This window comes from Heptranchias perlo, chromosome 18 (assembly GCF_035084215.1).
Source record: "Heptranchias perlo isolate sHepPer1 chromosome 18, sHepPer1.hap1, whole genome shotgun sequence".
NCBI classification, from domain to species: Eukaryota; Metazoa; Chordata; class Chondrichthyes; order Hexanchiformes; family Hexanchidae; genus Heptranchias; species Heptranchias perlo.
This window is the reverse complement of record NC_090342.1, coordinates 45,971,844-45,991,852: the sequence shown is the minus strand read 5'-3', so window position 1 is coordinate 45,991,852 and position 20,009 is coordinate 45,971,844. Positions and strand designations below refer to the sequence as shown.

General features: G+C 43.7%; 1 long non-coding RNA gene across 1 annotated transcript; it reads right to left on the bottom strand.

Moving 5' to 3' along the window:
• Nucleotides 1-3,177: 3,177 nt before the first annotated feature.
• Nucleotides 3,178-5,128, bottom strand: LOC137334833 (uncharacterized). Its single transcript, XR_010966252.1, has 3 exons — nucleotides 5,058-5,128; nucleotides 4,437-4,627; nucleotides 3,178-3,713 (listed from the first exon to the last, which is right to left on the bottom strand). It is a non-coding gene; the product is annotated as an uncharacterized lncRNA (long non-coding RNA).
• Between the last annotated feature and the right edge of the window lie 14,881 nt (nucleotides 5,129-20,009).

The window sequence follows — 20,009 nt, the reverse complement described above, 5'->3', positions numbered from 1 at the left end:
AGAGATGTCTGAGAGGAGCTGGGCCAGGAGGGGATGAAGGGCAGAAGAGGTGGATCTCATGGAGGACATGAACTTCACATGGGTGAGAGGAAAAATGGAGGAGAACCCAGAGTCACATGAGGTTTGGGAAGGCGTATGGGGGGGACGAGTGGAGGGAGAAGGCTGAGGCATCCAAGCAGACAGGAGGGAAGTAATGACAAAGATAAGGGCAAATAAAAAATTCCTCAAGTATAAACCTATGGTAGAACCATGGACAGAGATCAGTAAAAGAAAACAGAAAAGGAGGTGAAAAAACTGATCAGAAAAAGGAAAGTAGAAAGCAAGATTAAGATTGTGGGAAATATAGTTTAAAAATGGGAAGCTTCTATAAGTTTATTCAAAGCAAACTAGCAGTTGAAAAAAGAACGGACCATGATATTAATGTTAATTGTATCCATGTGATCTATATCAATTAGTGTTAATTGTATTCAGGTGGTGTGTATCAATTGGGAACTTTCTTTTATCCATTTATAAGAGAGCTGATCTGGGGTGTAGTGGTGGTAATGTGGATCTCTGTGAATAAAGGCTTGAAGCAACTGAAGGCTAGATTGTAATATTCTATCCTTCACCACCTGGCTATCCAGTTTTGCAACAATTAAGTGACCAAGGAATGACTAATATTCTTTTTGTGTCCAAGTTCACAAAAACACAGACTATTTTCCCAACACAGAGATAGAATTTCCAGAACAAAATTAGGATACTTTAATAAATTGCAAATAAGGAATTAAGGGGTAAACTTAGGGCATGCAAGACATTTAGCTCAATTGGACGACACACTATGGTACCTAATGAAAAACTGAACTACAAACTGTTGGAGATCTTAGGAGAAACAACAGAATAGGAGTGGGATCTGAGAGTTGAATTTAGATGAACTAACACTAATTTAGTAAAAGCTCAAAGAAAACCATAGGAGCTAGTATCTGTCGAAAACAAAACATTAGTGAGTACCTTAAAGGAGGAATAATGAAGCATTGTTACAAATTTTAGGTCTGCCTCTCTTAGGTTCAGGGGTTTTGGTCACTCCCATAAGTGGATCGTGTGTCTCCTTACATTCAAGAGTTCACCCACACAGGCCAATATCGAGCATAACCCTGAAGTGTGACAATTAGACCCCCTTGTTATACGAACTGGATATTATGATCCTCACACGTAACCCCTTGTGTGCTTTTCCAGGTTGTCAAGAGGCGGAACTGATGAACACTGGTGAGAGAAGATTAATGTAAAGTCAAGAAGCTGGTTTGACTGAGCAGAGTAGCAACTGCAGACCTTTTTTGACTTCAATAATGCTTTCTGTAACATTCAAAAACAACAAAGCATGATATACTATCCCAGCTAACAGGCTAAATATTCACTTTGTTTTTCTTTCTGGTCAGCTAGAGCTGAAATCTGACCGGCCCTACCTGAATTTGCAGCCTCGATCTCAACCTGTCTCATACAACAGACTTCCCAACTGAACTTAAACATTTGGATCTTTGTTGCTGGTGTACACTGGAAATTGTGGGTATGGCCTCTGACTCCTTCACTGGTCAGAGATTGGCCAATAAATTTGCCAATTAAACCGCCTACAGCTGTCAGGTGGAGTTTTTAATGTTGTGGGTGGCGCTGGAAAGTAGCATTTGTTGCCCAACCCTAATTGCCTTGAGAAAGTGATGGTGGGCCTTCTCCTTGTGGTGATGATGCTCCCACAATGGCATTAAGTAGGGAAGTCCCAGAGGTTGCTCCAGTGAAGATGTAGGAATGATGATATATGTCCAAGGCAGACTGGCACGTGACTTGGAGGGGAAGTTGAAGGTGATGATGTTTCCACAACATCCTTTTTGGTGGAATAGGTCTGGGACGGCTGTTGATGTAGCCTTGGTGAGTTGCTACAGTGTATCCTGCAGATGATATATATTGCAGCCACAGTACCGGGTGGTGGACAGCGAATCCAACGGTAGGGGCACCAATTAAGCAAACTGCTCTGTCTTTGATGGTGTCAAGCTCCATGAGTGCTGTTGTGGCTGCATCTATCCAGGTGAGTGGTGAGTATTCCATCACATTCCTGACTTGAACCTTGTAGATGGTGGACAGGTGTTAAGTGGTCAGGGGGTGAACCATTCATCGCAAAGTATCCAGCCTCTGCCCTGCTCTTATAGCCAGTGTTGATACGGCTGCTCCAGTTCCTCTTCTGGTCTACGGTGACCTCCAAGATGTTGATGGTGGGGGACTTGGTAATGGTGATGGCATTGAAGGTCAAGGCAAGATGACTGGGCTTTCTCTTGTTTGAGATGGACATTACCTGGCACTTATCTGGTGTGAATGTTACCTGCCACTTGTCAGTCCTGGCCTGGCTGGAATGGGTTGCTTCATTATTAGAGGAGTTGCAAATGGAGCTTAACACTGTGGAATCATCAGTGACCAGTCCCATTCCTGACCTTATGACCGAGGGAAGGTCATTGATGAAGCAGCTGAATAAGATTGGGATGAGGACACTTCCCTGAGGAACTTTGCAATGATGTCCTGTGGCTGTAACGACTGGCAACTACAACCACCTTCCTTTGTGTTGCATATGACTCCAGCCACAGGAGGGTTTTCCAATTGACCTCCGTTCACCTCAGTTTTGCTAGGACTCCTTGGTGCCATTCTCAATTGAATACTGCCTTGATATCAAGGGCAGGTACTATTCCCTCTCCTCTGGCATTCAACTCCTTTGTCAACATCTGCATCGAGGTCTGGAGCTGAGTGGTTCTGGCAAAATCTAAACTGAGCATTGGTGAGCATGTTATAGGTAAGTATGTGTCATTTAATGACTCCTTCCTTCACTTTACTGTTGATGGGGTGGAGATTGATAGAGTGATAATTGGCTGGGTTAGATTTATCATGTTTTTTGCAGATAGTACACTTTGGGTGTGATCTTCCACTTTGTAAGATGTTAATATCAGGAAACTTATATTGCTCAAATTAAAATTTCACATTTATAATGGATTTTCTCACCATATCAGTATTCAGAGAAAATAAGATTCTCTCCATCACAGTTTCTTAATTCAAACATCTTAGCATTTGAATTATTTATTCAATTATTTTGATTCTGGCATCCCAAACTTTTTGACTTGATTTCTGAATAAAGCCATAGGCACAAGGAGATGCCATTTGGGATGGATGTTTCTCATTGAATTTGCTGGTTATGTATATAGGTCATCATTGCCACATAATCAATAGGATTCTCCTAAGGGTACTGTTCAGTGAAGACAATGTTAAATTATCTAAAATCATAAAATACAGAAATCTCTTTTTCTTGTCACAAGAACTTTATCTGCTTGGCTTTCCTGGCATATTCCTATCCTCAAATAACATATTTCACAAATAGGATAGTCATAGTCATATCATCCAGTAACATGGATAAACAACAGGGTTTGCCAAGGTCTTTTTTGCCATTTTTTTCCCCAGATTTCATTGGCTCCATCTGCAAATATCCTTTCTGGTATAATCCAAGATATTCCTTTGATCACTGAGTGTAGAGGTTTCCATTGCTGACTTATTGGGCTGGATCTCCCTCTGAGCAGCAAACGAACGGTGCCAGCCATTCATTAGACTTGCACCTGCCCAAAGACTTTCCATGGGCTTTTGCACGGCAAGTTCCTGTCATCAGAAGCTCAATCCAGTGTGGCGCCCTCTCCAGGGCATCTGAGCAGCGTCTAGAATCGTGCAAGATAAAGTCTGGTCACATGGGACAATAAACAATGAAAAGAAGGCACGTCTACCAATTCAGCCAGGAGTCTTACAGGGATGTGTAATCTAATCTTTCGATCAGGCACTTTACAACCTTCCGGACTCAACGTTGATTTCAATAACTTCAGATCATAACCACTACGCCCATTTTTTCCAGACAGCAGGTGCTGGCAATGGTTCTGCTGTTGCCATTTACAACTCTTCCAGACCCATCTTTTGTTTCTTTACTTGTCTCATTACCACCCTCCTTGCCTTGCAGTATCATCCCTTTTGTCATTTAAACACTTCTTGCCCTCCACCCTATCACAGACCTTCCCTTTTGTTCTTTCCTCCCCCCCTTTCCCTGGCTCTGTACTTGCTTAAAAACTGTTAAAGATTTAACTTCTTCCAGTTCTGACGAAAGGTCTTCGACCTGAAACGTTAACTCAGTTGCTTTCTCCACAGATGCTGCCTGACCTGAGTATGTCCAGCATTTTCTGTTTTTATTACAGAGGGGTGAGAAGGCTTCAAATAACCTCTTAAATTTTGAAAGTTAGTTTAATTGTAAATAAACTTTTTATAAAAAGGCAAAGTAAAATGAAGAGTTTTTAAAAAGCAGAGTAAAGTAAAATGAAGAGTTTTTAAAAAGGAGTGCAAAGTAATGAATTATTTTTAAAAACCCATTGAAAGTTAATACAGCACGCACTTACAGAAAAAAGATGGCCGAGCAAAAGATGGATGAGAAGAAGAGGTCTCGCAACTTTGGTGATGACGACCTGTGTGCACTCCTCAATGAGGTGGAGATGAAGCGTCAGCATCTTCTGGGGAACGAGAAGTGTAAGGTGCCACCGAAAGTCAGCATGTTGGCGTGGAAGAAGGTGGCGCAGATTCTAAGCGCTAACTGTACCATGCCACAGACAGAGGAACAGTGCCACACAAATTTAATGATTTTTAGAAAGTTAAAAATTAAGATTTTATTAAATGTCCTTACTGTTACTGATGCAATGAATAATGAAGAGCTTATTCACGAGTGGTCACGGTTCAATCTAATGTCAACTGGTCGTAAAACTCAATTGCCATTGGAGATGGTCCTCATTAAGTGCTTTTATCTGTACTCGAGTGGTTTGAGGTGTGAAATTGTAATTAGTGAATTAGACCCTGTCTCCAAACCACCCAACTTGTCTCCCTCACACCAACAAGCACAAACAAATTTTTATTTTTCATGTCTGTGTAGAGTAAGATGGCTCATAATGCCCGTGAGCAGTTGAAGACCAGACGCGAATGTAGCCTTTATGAAGGAGATGAGCGAATATGAAGAAAGGGCTACTCACCTGCCAGTCAACACGACCAGTTTATGCCTGGCACCCATTCAGAAAGTGGAGCGAGGAAAGAGGAGTGTCACATTCTTACTTTGGCTAGCGGCATGTTTAAAACCTGTTTGTCGGCTGCAGGGTGGGAAAAGGATATTAGAGTGTGACGATGCTGGTGCAGCATACGAGCTTCTGTAATGTGGCAGATGAACAAGCTTCACCATTGTAACATTTTTTGTCCTTTCTTCCCACAGGTGCACAAGTGTCTGAGGATGTTTGGGCTACAGCGGAGGACATGGTAAGTGACACGATAAGTGAGCGGGAGGAGGAGAAAGAAGGGGAGGGTGGTGGCATCTACAATAAGGAGGGTGAGCACCCTGGTGGGGGGAGGGGAAGAGGGCAGGTGAAGTGGCATCGTCACTCCTGTCCCCACGTGGCACCTTCATGGTGCTGATGTGCGTGGGGACGCTTGACTGCAACAAGCCTCACCTCACCGCCTCTCCAACTCCTGGCCCCTCTGGCTTTGTGTGAGGCACACGCAACTCCCCTCTCAATGGCAGCCGCCAAGCTGCAGCCGTTGGGCCCTTGGGAGGAAACGCGACTGATGAGTCCAACCTATTGGGGTGGGAGGGGGGGGCGCTGGTGAGGGACCTATGGGAGATGTGTCCCAGTCCCCTGTAAGGTGGTGTACACGTCAGCCCCATGTTGATGATGACTGGGGAGAAGAACTTCATTAGTTGACAAGTTAGGTGAACGATGGTTGCTAAGCACGACAAGTACCATGATTCTCTCGCCTCCATGAGACAGGAGATCAAGGGCATTGGCCAGAACATGTGTGACGAGCTGGCAAATAGTGAGCATAATGTAGGTCATCTTTACCTGGTTCTTTCACATGTAGCTGAGGTGAATGCAGCAAGTACGGGTGTACCGCACCTGACTCCCGTGACACCCCAAGTGCTGCCTCCCAACAAAGACACAGTCCAGGCTCAAGAGCCAGCAGCTCGGCCTCCACCAGACGCTACTTCTCCCAATGTCCGTTTGGAGCAGCAGCACCCTGGCTCCAAGCTCCCTAATTACGGCTAACGGACAAGACACAGTGGTCGTGCCCTCGGCAAAAGAGGGGTCGGCTCATAGGAAGGGATGAGGACCAGGAGGAAATATGGTGCCCCTCTCATGCAGAGTCCACCTCCTCTTGCTCAGACTTTGTCAGAGTGACCCTCAGGCACGCCCATGAGGGGCTCAGTCTGTTAAATGAGAACAAACAGCAAAAAAAATTAATTGTTGGTGTTTTGTTATTTAATGATTCCCTTATGATTGTTTGTATTATTGCCATCCTTAAATGTTAGTCAGAAGTCATTTGTAACGTTTGAAAAATGTTATTAATACCAAATGTTACAACTGTTTCCAAAACACAAAATTACTAACTCAGTTTTTATTTAAAGATTTGCATGTAGCACTTTAATGTTTCTGTAATGTTTCGCAATAACTACCTGTTTCTTAAAAGTTTTGCACTAAGTATTTCCTGCTGCAATAAAAATTCACTGTTTGACTTTCAATCTTGCCTGTCCTTTTGTGCGTTTCCTGGGAAAGGGGTGGGGAGACATTTTGCCACTTTCATCATGACTGAGCCACCAGCTGCTCTCTCACAACCTGCCCTCAGCAGCCATGGCTTCCTTGGGGCGGGGGTCACAACCCCCGGCCCCATCCACATCCAGGTTGGGATCCTCCACCACCATTTCCACCGGCATCTCGTCTGCCTGGTTAAAGGTCAGTCCTTCCTGCAGGGCAAAGTTGTGTAATGCGCAGGAGACCAGCACAATCCTCGATACTTTGACAGGCAAGTACTGCAAAGCTCTCCCCGACCTGTCCAGGCACCGGAAGCATGATTTCAGCAACCCTATTGTCCTCTCCACTACTTGGCGCATGCACACGTGGGCACGATTGTACCTTTCCTGTGCTGCACAATTGGTCTTGATGTAGGGTGTCATCAGCCACGGCTTTAGCGGGTAGCCCTTGATCCATCCAGATCCTTGCCGCGCTCTGTGAAATTATGTAAGTTTTGAGTGCCGAAGGCACCCGGTGATCTGCACCGACATTCATGATCCACAGTGCGACATCGCAAAGGATCATCACATTTAACAAATGAAACCCTTTCCTGATGATGTGTGTCAGGTGCACCAATGGGTGCCTTCAATGCCACATGGGTTCCGCCAACAGCTCCCCTGCACTTTGGGGAAGCCAGCGATCCCATGGGATGCGGTAGACCTCTCCCTTTACCGCGCTGGGGACATGTCAAGGTTGATGAACTCAGAAGACCTGAGGAATATGGCATCCGTGACCTGCTGAATGCAGACTCTCGCAGCACTCTGGGTGATGCTGTACATGTCACCGGTGCCTGACTGAAATGACCCGCATGAATAAAATTTGAGGGCTATGGTTACCTTTATGGCCAGCAGCAAGGCCCTGCAGGAGGTAGAATGGGACTATAAGTCCTCTTAACATTTGACAGAGGCGGCCGATTACCTCCTCACTAAAGCCTACTCTCCTCACATACAGCTCTTTCTATATCATCTCGAAAGACAGCCTCTCCCTGTATGCTCTCTGGGGTGGGTAATTGTTCCTCCTGATGAGCCTACGGGCATGGCGCCTGTCTTTGTTGTTCCCTGAGTCGGCCTTCCATTCTGTGCAGTGGGATCCCGAGTGGAAAAGGCACTTTTCTCTTCACACAGGCCTCTTGAAGTACTTCCAGGACTCTCGATGTCACACAAATTTGAAAAAAGAGAAATTCTGACACCCAGCTCTCAGACTTTGTGTACAAGTCTCTGACAGCTAAAAAAGCTCCCTCCAGCTGAATCCTGGCCTAATTAAATATGCACAAACTATAAATGACAGCATGCAGGCTCTTCACATCAGTTCAGACAAGCCCTAACTTTTTCTGGCAAGTTTAATCTGTATGTACGATGCCAGTGCAAGAACTTCACGCTGTTCCATTCAATTGAATGGGGAGCCAGCCGGCCAGATGCCATTTTTGTGCAGCTCACCGAGGAGCAGGGCATCTTCTTCAGCAACTTCCGGATTTCTGTGTTTAACTGCACGCGTTCAGTCGCCAAAAGCCGCTGTCTGATTTGCACAGAAATAATGGTGAGCGTTGTTAGCCTCACTGTTACGCTCACAGCAAAATCCGGCCCATTAATAGCTTTTGGGGATGAATTTCCCCGCGCTTCTTCTGATCTCCCACTGTAACTCCAGCACCAGAAGATTGTTGGAAACCTTGAAGAGATGGCGTGAATGGCCAACAAGGACGTTTGTCTTTGGTTCTGCCAATTATCTGCTGAAGTTATGGTGGGATATTGGGAGAACCCCCCTAGAAATTCTACCCCTTTAAAGTTTATGTACTGGCACAAACTATAGAGGTAGAATGTTGCAGGCTTTAGCTCATTTACTATAACAGTGGAGAGAGAAATTTGACAAATTCATTAAATGTTGGTCCACTCGTAGCTCAAGGCATAATTTAAGACCCTCTGGTTTTGGGCTTGTGCCTGATGTAAAGTCTGGGTCTACAGCTTAAAACATTGCTATTTCTGAGCAGGACTGGAAAAATGTTTGTGGTGTATGGAATCTCTATCAATAGCTGCTTGAGGGAAGAACAACTCGAGATCTTGTTTATAAATGTCATATCAACACAGAAACTAGACTGTCACCTTGAACTCTCTGTTATTTTACTAATCGGAAGAATTAATTATTAAGATGTGAGCTCTGACTTGTATCCCAAAAATGTCTAACCCACAAATGAATTATACTTAGCAGCACATACGAGATTCCAACTGATTGGGTAAAGTTAATTGGGTGAAGAGATTAAGGATATAGGTTTAATGCTATGCTACATTCCATTGTGGTTTTATTCTCGGGATGCTGCAGGCTGAATGAATGCTAATAGGTTGACAGTTGTGCAATGTGAATTTAATAGTTATGCTTTCAACATTTTGTTCCAATTTTAATTTTTAAAAAGGAAAAAAGTTGTAGTAAATAGAATGTCATCTCCACAAATTATTAAAAGTCTTGCATATGACAATGCACTTCTCCACAAATGTTACTTCTTTTATGTGGCAACCAATGCAATTTTTATGTCAATACTCATAAATTAGAGAAAGTTTCCATTATAATACAATTATGTATGTTAAAATGTGAATAAAAAACTGGATATAAACATTTTGTGTCACTATTTGTTACTGAACCAATCGAATAACTTCATAGAATTGTTACAGCACAGGAGGCGGCCATTCGGCCCATCGAACCTGTGCCAGCTCTTTGCAAGAACAATCCCCGCTCTTTCTTTGTAACCCTGCAAAAATTTTTCCTTTCAAGTATTTATCCAATTTCTTTTTGAAAGCCACGATTGAATCTGCCGTCTCCACCCTTTCAGGCAACACATTCCACATCATAACTACTTGCTGTGTAAAAACATTTTTCCTGATGTCACCTTTGGTTCTTTTGCCAATCACCTTAAATCTGTGTCCTCTGGTTCTCAACCCTTCCACCATTGAGAACAGTTTCTCTTTATTTACTTTATCTAAGCCAGTTATGATTTTGAACACTTCTATCAAATCTCCTCTCCTCTGCTAAGGAGAGCAACCCCAGCTTCTCCAGTCTATCCACATAACTGAAGTCCCTCATCCCTGGAACCATTCTAATAAATATCTTCTGCACCCTCTCCAAGGCTTTCACAGCCCTTCCTAAAGTGCAGTGCCCAGAATTGGATACAATACTCCAGTTGTGGCCAAACCAGTGTTTTATAAAGGTTCATCATAACCTCCTTGCCTTTGTACTCTAAGCCTCTATTAATAAAAGCCCAAGATCCAGTATGTTTTTTTTTTAAAAAACACTTTCTCAACCTGCCACCTTCAAAGATTTGTGCACATGTACCCCCAGATCTTTGTTTCTACACCCCTTTTAGAATTGTACCATTTAATTTATATTGCTTCTCCTCATTCTTCCTGCCAAAATGTATCACTTCACACTTCTCTACATTAAATTTCATCTGCCACGTGTCCGCCCTTTCCACCAGCCTGTCTATATCCTCTTAAAGTCTATCACTATCCTCCTCAAAGTTTACCAAATTTCCAAGTTTTGTGTCATCTGCAAATTTTGAAATTGTGCCCTGTACACCCAAGTGTGTGTATGTATGTACAAGAAAAGCAGTGGTCCTAGTACCAACCCCTGGGGAACACTACTGTATACCTTCCTCCAGTCCGATAAACAACTGGTCACCACTATTCTGTTTCCCATCACTTAACCAATTTTGTATCCATGATGCCACTGCCCCTTTTATTCCATAAGCTTCAGTTTCGCTGACAAGCCTATTATGCGGCATTTTATCAAACACCTTTTGAAAGTCCATATACACAATATCAACCGCATTGCCCTCATCAACCCTCTGTGACCTCATCAAAAAACTCAATCAAGTTAGCTCAACACAAGTTGCCTTTAGCAAATCCATACTGGCTTTCCTTTGTTAATCCATACTTGTCCAAGGGACTATTGATTTTTTTTCCCAGTTATCGTTTCTAAAAGTTTCCCCACCACTGGGGTTAAACTGACTGGCCTGTAGTTGCTGGGTTTATCCTTACACCCCTTTTTGAACAAGGGTGTAACATTTGCAATTCTCCAGTCCTCTGGCACCACCCCTGTATCTAAGGAGGATTGGAAGATTATGGCCAGTACCTCCGCAATTTCCACCCTTACTTCCTTCAGCAATCTAGGATGCATCCCATCCGGATCGGGTGACTTATCTACTTTAAGCCTAGCCAGCCTTTCTAGTGCCTCCTCTCATCAATTTTCACCCCATCCAGTATCTCAACTGCCTCCTCTTTTACAGTGACTTTGGCAGCATCTTCTTCCTTGGTAAAGACAAATGCAAAGTATTTATTTAGTACCTCAGGCATGCCCTCTGCCTCCATGCATAGATCTCCTTTTTGGTCTCTATTCGGCCCCACCCCTCCTCTTACTACTTATTTACTATTTATATGCCTATAGAAGACTTTTGGATTCCCTTTTATATTAGCTGCCAGTCTATTCTCATACTCTCTCTTTGCCCCTCATTTCCTTTTTCACTTTCCCTCTGTACTTTCTATATTCAGGCTGGTTCGCACTTGTATTATCAACCTGATATTTGTCATATGTCCCCTTTTTCTCCTTCACCTTACTCTCTATTTCTTTTGTCATTCATGGAGCTCTGGCTTTAGTTGCCCTATCTTTCCCCACTGTACCCGAACCATCTCCTCTTTAAAGGCCACCCATTGTTCAATTACAGTTTTGCCTGCCAATCTTTGATTCCAATTTATTTGGGCCAGATCCATTCTCAAACCAGTGAAATTGGCCCTCCTCCAATTAAGTATTTTTACCTCTAGAGTGCTCCTTGTCCTTTCCAAAAACGAACCTAAATCTTATGATACTATGATCACTGTTCCTTAAATGTTCCCCCACTGACACTTACTCCACCTCATTCCCTGAACCAGATCCAGCAATGCCTCCTTGGGCCAGATACATACTGATAAAGAAAGTTCTCAACAGCCCACTTCAGAAATTCCTTCCTCTCTTTGCCCTTTTACTATTACTATCTCAGTCTGTATTAGGATAGTTGAAGTCCCTCTATCACTACACATAGTTCTTCCACGTCTCTGTAATTTCCCTGTAAGTTTGCAGCCTATAAAATAGACCCAATAGTGTGATGGAATCTCTATTGTTTCTTAACTCTAACCAAATAGGTCCCTCCCCCCCCTCTCCGGTCCCTCCCCCCCCTCTCCGGTCCCTCCCCCCCCTCTCCTCTCCCTCCCCCCCCTCTCCTCTCCCTCCCCCCCCTCTCCTCTCCCTCCCCCCCCTCTCCTCTCCCTCCCCCCCCTCTCCTCTCCCTCCCCCCCCTCTCCTCTCCCTCCCCCCCCTCTCCTCTCCCTCCCCCCCCTCTCCTCTCCCTCCCCCCCCTCTCCTCTCCCTCCCCCCCCTCTCCTCTCCCTCCCCCCCCTCTCCTCTCCCTCCCCCCCCTCTCCTCTCCCTCCCCCCCCTCTCCTCTCCCTCCCCCCCCTCTCCTCTCCCTCCCCCCCCTCTCCTCTCCCTCCCCCCCCTCTCCTCTCCCTCCCCCCCCTCTCCTCTCCCTCCCCCCCCTCTCCTCTCCCTCCCCCCCCTCTCCTCTCCCTCCCCCCCCTCTCCTCTCCCTCCGGCACTGCAATATTCTCCTTAATCAATATCACCACCACCCCCTCACCCTATCTTTCCTAAACACCTTGTATCCAGGAATATTTAGTACCCAATCAATCCTGCCCTTTTTTGAGCCAGGTCTCTGATCACCACTACATCATATTTCCATGTGTCTACCTGCAGCTCACCAACTTTATTTACCACACTTCGTGCATTTACACATATGCACTGTAAAACTATCTTCATCCTTCTTGTATTCTGTCTCAGTCTGATCCCACCCAATGTACTATTTTTTACTCCAGTGTGATCTGTCTCTTCCAATCCTTTGTGCACCTTGTTTCTCCTTTTTAATGCTACATTCTGGTGCCCATCCCCCTGCCAAATTAGTTTACCCCCCCACCCCACCCCACCCCCAAACAAGCACTAGTGAACCTTCCCACAAATACATTGGTCCCAGCTCTGTTGAGGTGCAACCCGTCCGTCTTGAACAGGTCCCAATGCCCCAAAAATCTAAAGCCCTCCCTCTTCCACCATGTCTCTAGCCACGCATTAACCTGCCTTATCTTCCTATTTCTGTACTAACTAGCACATGGCACTGGGAGTAATCTAGAAATTACTACCTTTGAGGTCCTGCTTTTTAAACTCTCCCTAGCTCCTGAAACTCTAGCCACAGGACCTCATCCCTTTCCTATGTTATTGGTACCCACATGGACTACTACTTCTGGCTGTTCCCCTTCCCCCCTGCAGAATGTTCTACACCCTCTCCATGATGTCCTTTACCCTGGCACCAGGGAGGCAATACACCATATGGGACTCACATCAGCAGTCACAGAAACACCAGTCTGTTCCCCTGACTATCAAATCCACTGTGACTACTGTATTTCTACACTTCACTGTGCCCTCTATGCAGTCCTTTGCCCCATGGTGCCATGCTCAGGACTGCACTCCTGCAAAGTGTCAACACCCTCACTGGTATTGGTTTGAGTGCCACACACCCAGAAGATTCCTGCACTGCTTGCCTCTTCCTACCCTTTCGGATGGCCATCAACTTGCTAACCTGAACTCTGTGGCTGTGGGGTGACCACCTCCTGGAACGCATGATCCAGGAAACCTTCAACCTCCCTTATGCTCTGCAGTGACTCCAGCTGCCCCTCAAGCTTAGAAATTCTCAGCTTGAGCTCGAGCAACTGGAGGCATTTCCTGCATATGTGGCCCTCCAGGACACAAGAAGCATCCTGAGGTTCCCACATGGTACAGGGATTGCAGGCAATAGGTCTCAGTTGCCCATTCATTATATTTAGAAAACTTTTGTTTTTTTCCTAAGCTCCCTTTAGATACTCTTATTGATTTACTTACTGTTTACTTACCACAATTAATCTACCCTTGTTTCCAGGTCTCCTCAGAGCTCTTCCTCTCATGTCCTTCCCTCACTACACCTAATTCCCACTCTGTTCACAATCCATTGAATTCACTCTGTGCTTCAGCAGATACCTTCTACTTTATACACCTTTTGAGAACAGCAGTTACAGCTGCTCAATCACACAAACACCTACAGCTGATTAACTGTTAACTGCCACTGACTAGCAGTTTCTGTTAACTGTTACCTAACTTGCAGTTTCTTTTAAAGTTTTAAAGTTCTATGTTAAATTTTAAACTAAATTCACCCACTACTTTAACAGGGTCCCCCTCTTACCAAATTCACAAGTTCCCATTCTGTTCACAATCCACTCTGTTCGCTCTGTGCTTCACCTCTGTGACTTGAAATGATTTTTCAAGAAAAAAATTTAACAATGCACATTTCACAATAACGTGGCTAAATTTGTCTATTGGTTTGTTTTTGTTTCTTTTAATACCATCATTAAAGCCTCTGCCTCTCTCAAAAGCCTGAGCTTGGACTTATTTGCCCAAAGTGGTGACCCTCATTAGCTGAGGGCAGATCATGCAGTTAGAGAATCTTACAGTTCCCCTGGATTCTTCAGTAGCATTTCAGCTAGCCAAATGACTGGACGTTTCCCTCTCCATCCCAAACAAACCCGATTTGGTTGCTTTTCGGAATTATTTGAAGGCTAGCTGGAGGACAGATGTCGTGTGTGTGTGTGTGTGTGTGTGTGTGTGTGTATAAGAGAAGAAGCATGATAGACTGTACTAATTGCATGCCTATTGTAGCTTTAGTTGGTGTTAAAATTATACTCTATAAGCTTCAAAAATAATATATTAAAATGAGAGAGAACGAGAGGCATAGATGTCCTTCGTTATCCTAAATTGAGTTATTTACATAGAATGTACAGCACAAAACAGGCCATTCGACCCAACTGGTCTATGCCAGTATTTATGCTCTACGTGAGCCTTCTCCCTCCCGACTTCATTTAACCGTATCAGTACCACCTTCTATTCCTTTCTCCCTCATATACTTATCTAATTTCCCCTTAAAAGGCATCTATGCTGTTCGCTTCAACTACTCCATGTAGTAACAAGTTCCACATTCTAACCCGCCTCTCCGTGCGTGCCTGCCTGTGACAGACAGATGGATGAGAGGCAAACGGAGACAGTCTGACAAAGAAAGAAACAATTATTAAACACCAAATTTAATGTTTGCTGAGATCTCTTAGTTATCAGACCTGGACCCATCCCCCCAGTGCTGCCAGGCCCATGTCAACACTTATAATGGAAACTTCCTATGTAAACATTTATAATAGAATTCCGTATGTAAACATTTCTTGTCACCATTGACGAACGCCAGGAATCCACTAGTGATCCAAAGCCCACATTCCACCCCTCAATTCTGTCAAAACCCAGATTCCCCCTTCATATTGATGTTAAATCAAATGATCCCCCAACGTTGCCAAATCCCAGCAGCCCTACCACAGTGCTACCAAATTCCAGGGCTCCATCCTCAGTTCTGCCAAGCCCAGAAACATCTTCCAGTGCTGTTTCAGGTGGTAAGTCCCTTTTAATATGCAACTTCGAGTCCTATGATGTGCACATTGTGGACCTGCCTCTACTCCAGGTCTTCTGGGCTCAAACCCCAGAGGTCATCAAACCAAAGTCATGATTATCCTTACCATCCCATTCAACCTGACCCCATGCCTGCCTTGCGCTCAATGGGTAAAGGAACCTATGCCTCCTACAGAATCATCCAGCTCTCATTCCTATAAGCAAGAAAGTGCATCCCCCATATTTCATGCAAACCATTGAACCTCACAGCAAACATGTGGATAAAGAATCTATGGGATATCTGCTAAGCAGATTAAGTGATGCACAGACTGAAGCTTGAGTTAGGAATATAATGAGCGGTGTGGGCCCCCTTCCTGCACACCCACTCCCAGCCCCTAGCTAAAGAGCTCCCTCACATAATCTTGGGATGAACAGATTTCCACCTTCCCGTCTAATCACACTCCTCCAACAGACCCCAGCTACTGGTCCAACCTAGTTCCCAACAAGAACCCTCCAGCACCCCCCCAACCCCAACCCCGCAACAGTAACCTGAGTCCTCAGACAAGGAATGACCCTGACTCTCCCAACTAGTAGCTAAGCCTGTCGATTGGTATAACTGTACAGATACTCAATTTATGCACCTGCAACTATTGTGTAGACTACAAAGCAGTCTGTAGTACTCCAAATTTCTATTGTCATCTAAGAAAGCATATAAATGCTTCTACAACTCAATAACTAACTAAAGAGAAAAAATATATAAAATGTCTGCTAAGCATAGTTACATTCAATTTGGGGTGTGGTATTATCAATTCATTAAGTAATTGTGTTGTCACTGTCGCCAAATGCAGAGATTGGTTTTTGGTAATTTGTCCACCTTCCATTTGTAGTAAGATGTGTGATGAATCGAACCATCAATCCACTCTTGCCCTGACACTCCTGTACAGCACAAGTTAATAAATAAATGAAAGCATAGATTTGTTAAAAGCAAATCATGTTTGACTAACTTCATTGAGTTCCTTGATGAAGTAACGGAGAGGGTTGATGAGGGTAGTACAGTTGATATTGTGTATATGGACTTTCAAAAGGCATTTGATAAAGTACCACATAATAGACTTGTTAGCAAAATTGAAGCCCATGGGATTAAAGGAGCAGTGGGTGCATGGATATAAAATTGGCTAAGGGACAGAAAGCAGAGAGTAGTGATGAACTGTTGTTTTTCAGACTGGGAGTGAGTGTGCAGGAAGGGGGCCGACACTGCTAGGTATATTCCTAACTCAAGCTTCAGTCTGTGCATCAATTAATCTTCTTAGCAGATATCCCACAGATTCCTTATCCACCTGTTTGATGTGAGGTTCAATGGGTTACATGAAAAATAGAGGATGCACTTTCTTGCTCATAGGAATGAGAGCTGGATGATTCTGTAGGTGACAGAAATTCTTTTACCCTGAAAGGTGAGCGAGAGAAACCAGGAAATTATAGACCTGTTAGTCCAACATTTGTTGTGGGGAAGTTATTGGAATCTATAATTAAGGGCAGAATGACTGAGCACTTAGAGAAATTTGAGCTGATTAGAGAGAGCCAACATGGATTTGAAAAGATTGGGTCATTTCTTACGAACCTAATTGAATTTTTTGAGGGAGTCGCTCAATAGTAGACAGGGGAATGTCTATGGATGTAGTTTATATGGACTTCCAGAAGGCATTCGATAAGGTCCCACATAAGAGACTGATAGCTAAAATTAAAGCTCATGGAATTGAAGGCAAATTATTGACCTGGTTAGGAGATTGGTTAGGTGGTAGAAGACAGAGAGTAGGGATAATGGGCATGTACTTGAATTGGAAAGAAGTGACTAGTGGTGTCCCACAAGGATCTGTGCCAGGGCCTCAACTATTCACCATATTTATTAATGACTTAGATAACACAATAGAGAGCCAAATATCCACGTTTGCCGATGGCACAAAGATTGGTGGCATAGTAAGTAGTGTAGATAGGAGCATTAAATTACAAAGAGACATTGATAGATCAAGTGAGTGGGCAAAATTGTGGCAAATGGATTTCAACGCAGGGAAGTGTGAGGTCATCCATTTTGGACCAAAAAAGGATAGATCTGAATATTTTTTTTAAACGGTGACAAGCTAGGAACAGTGGAAGTCCAAAGAGGTTTAGGGGTCCATGTACACAGATTACTAAAATGTAGTAGTCAGGAATAAAAAGGCTAATGGAATGTTAGCCTTCATAGTTAGAGGGCTAGAATATAAAGGGAAGTTTTGCTACAACTGTACAAAGCCCTGGTTAGACCATATCTGGAGCACTGTTTTCAGTCCTGGGCACCACACCTTAGAAAGGATATATTGGTCTTGGAAGGAGTGCAGTGCAGATTCAGTAGAATGTTACCAGGGTTTAGTTTATGAGGAGAGATTACATAAACTAGGCTTGTATTCCCTAGAACATAGAAGGTTAATGGATGATTTGATTGAGGTTTTTAGGATTTTGAAAGGGGTTGATAGGGTAGATAGAGAGAAACTTTTTCCACTGGCAGGGGAGTCTAGGACAGGGAGAAATAACCTTAAAATTAGAGCCAGGCCATTCAAGAGATAAATTAGGAAACACTTCTTCATGCAAAGGGTGGTAGAAGTCTGGAATTTTCTCCCACAAAAAGCAGTAGATGCTAGCTCAATCAATAATTTTAAATCTGAGGTCGATAGATTTTTGCTAGCCAAGGATATGGAGCCAAGGTGGATGGATGAAGGATACAGATCAGTCATGATCTCATTGAATGTGGAACAGGCTCGAGGGGCTGAATGGCCTACTCCTGTTCCTATGGAGGGAAGTGTGCCACGGTGTCCACCGGGAGTCGGTGCTGGGACCACTGCTCTTTTCGATATATATTCATGACCTGGACTTGGGTATACAGGGAATAATTTCAAAGTTTGCAGATGACACAAAACTTGGAAATATAGTAAACAATGAGGAAGATAGTAACAGACTTCAGTAGGACAGAGACAGACTGGTGAAATGGGCAGACACATGGCAGATGAAATTTAACACAGAGAAGTGTGAAGTGATTCATTTTGGTAGGAAGAATCAGGAGAGGCAATTTAAACTAAATGGTACAATTTTACAGGGGATGCAGGAACTGAGAGACCTGAGGATGTACGTACACAAGTCTATGAAGGTGGCAGGACAATTTGAGAAGGCTGTCAAAAAGGCATACGGGATCCTTGGCTTTATAAATAGAGGCATAGAGTACAAAAACAAGGAAGTTACGCTAAACCTTTATAAACACTGGTTAGGCCCCAGCTGGAATATTGTGGCCAATTCTGGGCACCACATTTTAAGAAAGGTGTCAAGGCCTTAAGAGAGGGTGCGGAGCAGATTTACTGGAATGGCACAGGTATGAAAGACTTCAGTTATGTGGAGAGACTAGAAAAACTGGGGTTGTTCTCCTTGGAGCAGAGAAGGTTAAGGGGAGATTTCATAAAGTTGTTCAAAATCATGAAGGGTTTTGATAGAGTAAATAAGGAGGAACAGTTTCCAGTGGCAGAAGTGTCTGTAATCAGAGGACACTGATTTAAGGTGATCGGCAAAAGAACCAGAGGCGACATGAGGAAAAAATGTTTTATACAGCGAGTTATGATCTGGAATGCACTGCCTGAAAGGGTGGTGGAAGCAGATACAATAACAACTTTCAAAATGGAATTGGATAAATACTTGAAGGAGAAAAATTTGCAGGGCGATGGGGAAAGAACAGAGGAGTGGGACTAATTGGATGGCTCCTTCTGTGCTGTATCATTCTATGATTATGCTTCATGTTTAAGAGGCTTCATTTGACATCTCCTCCCCCACCACAACAGTACATACAATCAAACAAAACAGTAAAGTAATAGGTTACCTTGGGAGAGATGTACTACAGTAGTTTCTTGCTAACAAAGTTAAAAAATGATAGCAGAACCAATTAGGGGATTAATTCCATGTTATTCTGCATGTTCCTTCCCACTGTAAGAATTGAAGGAGAAGCAAGGGGGCAGCTGGTAATTTGAAAATGTCTTTTTGGAGATAGGAACAATGTGTAGGAAACCTGCTCAGAGGGGTAAGTAAAGACCAATGGGATGTAATGTGTCTAATGGCAGGGTTCCTGAAGAAGTAGTATCAGCTTGAGACATGGACTGGTCCTCTATCCCAGGGGTATCCAGACTGTGGCCCCTAGGCCACAAGCAGCCCCTGGCAGTCCAACCCTCGAAGCTCGGGCAACTTATTACGACTTGTGTTTATATTTCCTCTGTTGGTTTTCCCGGTCAAGTTTTGTGGGCCTGGAAATTTTGAAAGGGCCTGTTTTTGTGCTAGTGCCTTGTTAATAGATTCTGCACACTATGGGTACCACAGGGTATAGAATGTATTTTAGACATTGACAATAATATAATAATTTAATTGTTGAATTTTTTTCTGTTGCTTTATTAAGCATATTTTGTATAATTGGACTTTTTGTTTAGTTTATTATATTAGTGGTGTCCTAGGGCACTTGCCACAACGATTTTATGTTTGTTTGGTGACACCGGGGCAACTTAGTGTCACCCCTGTTGGTTAATTAAAAAGACCTCATTAATGGATAAATCGGAAATCAGAACAGCAGGATGTGATATCAGCAACTTCTGCAAATTAATGGAGAACTGGATTTAAACATCATCGGTGGCCCCGAAGGTCTTACCTCAACCCACAAAGACAAAACGCTGGTTTAATCTCATTTGTTTTCACTTTTCCTCCCAGTTTTATTGCTATATTTGGCAACGAGCAACATCATCGTTAAAACAAGCTGCAGCACAAACAGCTGAGCGGAATAGTCCACATCCG